Source organism: Propithecus coquereli, unplaced genomic scaffold, assembly GCF_000956105.1.
Source record: "Propithecus coquereli isolate 6110/MARCELLA unplaced genomic scaffold, Pcoq_1.0 Scaffold61, whole genome shotgun sequence".
NCBI lineage: Eukaryota > Metazoa > Chordata > Mammalia > Primates > Indriidae > Propithecus > Propithecus coquereli.
The window spans coordinates 7,010,864-7,014,477 of record NW_012152063.1 but is presented as its reverse complement, the minus strand read 5'-3'; the positions used below and the strand labels follow the sequence as shown (position 1 = coordinate 7,014,477).

The window sequence follows — 3,614 nt, the reverse complement described above, 5'->3', positions numbered from 1 at the left end:
AAAAAAAAAAAAAAAAAAAAATTGTTAGTGGAACTCTAATTCTATAAATGTTATGCCTGTTTGTCTCTTAAGGTGATTTTATTAGATGGTGGGAAACTATATTAACCCTCTAATGTCACTGAACTTGTAGTTTTTAATCTTTGGATTTACATTAAGCCTCCTTTGATTGAGCCATTAATTTCTAATCACTTTTAACCAAGAAGCATTTAAAGCATGATAAAAATAAGTGGATTAGGGATTAACAATTTCTTAAATGAACCTGACTGAATGTAAAATTAATTAAACATACACAGAATTCAAAGAACCGAAGTAACTTGAATACACAACTCTCTGTATGCTAGTACAGTAAAGTGTGGTATGGGGGACCCTGAGACCCTCTCAGTGGTCCATGAGGGCAAATTTATTGTCATAATAATACTAAGACATTATTTGCCTTTTTTGCTGTGTTGAATTTGCACTGATTGTGCAAAAGCAAAGGGAGTGAAAACTGGTCAACAAACTGTACTAACGGTCATTGCATTCATTATTTACCTCCCTGCATTCAATTTAAAAAGAAAATATCAGTTTCACATGAGAATGTCCTGTTGAAGCAGCAACAATTACTTTATTAAATCTCTACCCTTGAGGACATCTCTTTTTAATACACTGCATGATGAAATGGGAAGTCATGTAAGGCACTATTGCATCCCCAAGTACAACGATTATCTGGTTATCTCAAGGAAAAGAATGAATGTATAGTGGGACTGTGTTCCAAGGATGGGAAGCACCTCAAAGAAATCCTGAACTTTATTTGTCGTTGGTAGTATATTGGTAGTGTAAGTTTGACACTATTTTGTGTGTATTATACATAGAGTGCATAGATAAGTATATTCAAAATATTGGGAATCGAGGTCTTCCTTGCTGTCAGAGGGCCATACTAATGTGGGATTAAGGGAGGTGAGGCAGAATCCTGTCACGTTGGATTTGAATTCAACATGTCCCTATAAACTTGTGATTTAAATGTTTAAAATATCCTTGCTCTGTCCAAAGAGCCTAGATACTTCATGAACTAAGAGCACACTGAGTTCTCAGATCTTGGTTTCTAAATGCAATTTCCCAGTAAAAGGTTCCATGCCTCGTTGGAGGAATGGCTGATTTGAGGGCTGTGGCAGGAAAAGTATGAGATTAGCTTGGCGTGCTTGTGCTAGAAAGCAAGGAGATGCTCATGGACTCTTAGGGTCGTGTCAGAAGGATATGGAAGCTGGCTTGAAGGAGCTCCCAGTGACCAATTTGGGACATCAGAAAGAATGATGACAGTATGGATTATAACACATGAATAATAAAAACATCCATGAATCTACATACATGGCAGGAGAGAAGGGGGAGAGTGAGAGAAGAACTGTGTTATAGAAGAATACCAGCTACTACATGAAGGAGGAAGAGAATTTGATAATCACTGTTTCACAGCCCCTTAATGTAGTAATTGATTCAGGCAAGAAGCGTCAATGGATGCAGAAACTTTTGAGTGAAATGTTGTTGGGGAGAAGGATATTCACAGAATCTCAGATGCCATCTTATGTATATTCCTTATCAAGGAGAAAGGATGTTTTTGTAAAGAAGAAATCTGGCAGATGCCACCTCGTTGTTCAAACAGCAACACCACTAAAAAAGAGCCAGACACCACGTGCTTTCCAAAGGAAGAACACAGCGCTTCCTATGAAGCAGTCTTGCCAAAAGGAAACAAACTTGAATCCGACTGAGCCTCCACAGTCAACTACCAAATTATGGGAAACCCAAAGGAGTGTGTTAATCACCACCATTGGGCTGCAATAAAAAACCAAAACAAATTCCAGACCTTGGCAAACTGTACAGCCAAATGACAGGCTTTCTTTAAAGAATAAGTTGCAAGAGAAAAGGTAAAGGAGTGACGAGAAAGGACATAAGAAACGTACTGACCAGTGTGTGGACCTGATTTGGATCATGATACAAGTAAACTGTGAGTTTAAAAAAATGAGGCCGTAGAACTGAATACAGACTACATTTGATGGTGGTACAGGGTGAAATGATACCATGTCTGCAATTGCTTCAAAATAATTTAGAAGAAAAGCAGTTGGGTAGGGGTTCAGAGGAAGCAAGATTAAGCATGGGCAGATAATTGCTGGGGGATCAGCATCTGTGTTCATTAAAATACAGCTCCATTTCCTTTTGAAATATGCTCGAAAGTTTTTATAATTAATTTTTTAAAAAACATTGCTAACTAATAGGCCAGGTGCAGTGGTTCCTGCCTGTAATCCTAGCACTTTGGAAGGCTGATGTGGGAGGATCACTTGAGGCTAGGAGTTCAAGAATAGGCCGAGCAATATGGCGAGACCCTGTCTCTTAAAAAAAAAAAAAAATAGAAAAATTAGCTGGGCATGGTGGTGGGCACCCCTGTAGTCCCAAGCTACTCGAGAGGCTGAGGCGAGAGGATTGTTTGAGCCCCAGAGTTTGAGGTTGCAGTGAGCTGTGATGAAGCCATTGCATTTTACCCTGGGCAATAGAGTGAGACCTTGTCTCAAAAAAAAAAAAGAAAAAAATCACTTACTGATAGTGGATAACCTGACATTTTGTGCCGCCTTATGTAGTACATTGAGAAGTACACGTGACTGGTGTAGAATTGTTGCCAAAACTATTTAACCTCAATCTACTCATGAGGAAACAATTGGATAAGCTTAGAATGCATGACATTCTACAAGGCAGTGTCCTGGACTGTCTTAAAAAAAAGTTACAGTGCTGTGGAAAACAACAAAAAACAGTGTCACGAAAAACAAATAGAGATGTGTGAACCTTGCTTGAGTAGATCCTCTTGTCCCAAAAAAGTTATAAAAGACATTTGGAAGACAGTTGAAGATGTTAAAATATGGACTTAAGTCTATTATTGAATACATTATTTTAGGTATGATTATAGTTTTGAGGTTCTTAGGAGAATGTCCTTATCCTTGGGAGATGTATGCTGAATTCTTTTAGGGTTAATTAATATGGTGTCTGCAAATTAAATAATGTGTAGGTACGTGTGGATTAGGTTGGCTCATATTAAGATGCTGTTTTCTAGGTCAGAAACAGTCAAATATGAGCAAATGGTTGTGGTTCAGCCTAATATTTGTTGAAAGAGAGAAAGCAAATGTGACAAATGGTTTTTCCAGGTGAAGAACCTATAGGTGTTTGTACTGTTTTTTTCACCTTTCTGTGTGTTTGAACTTATTTAAAAATAAAGAGTTGGGAGAAAATACCAACATACAAAAATGAACTCCTAGCAGATACTTACTTGTATTATAGGTTAAGTGTGCTGACAGCATTCCCCCTGAGATTAAGTGCCCCACCCCCGTAGCATTTAAATTCTCATGGAATTTCCACAATGACTTAAACTGACTTAGAGTATAGAAAAGAGAGAAAGCTACTTATTTCATTATATGAACTTCTCTATCTCTGAATCAGTGTATGACAGAGAACAGAAAAATAAAGAATTATAGGTGGAAGTTATTTAAGAAGAGCTTAATGATATTTTATGGAATCTTTTTTTACATGATGACATTTAAATATGAATCCACTGTAGGAGAAAAAAGAGATCATTGGTTTCTCAGTAACTGATGCCTATA

At 37.4% G+C, this 3,614-nt stretch overlaps 1 protein-coding gene across 3 annotated transcripts in view; it reads left to right on the top strand.

The window, feature by feature from the left end:
- The window catches only part of CDCA7L (cell division cycle associated 7-like), a 42,158-nt gene that overhangs the window by 24,610 nt on the left and 13,934 nt on the right, over positions 1-3,614 (top strand). The gene's annotated exons all lie outside the window — the stretch shown is intronic.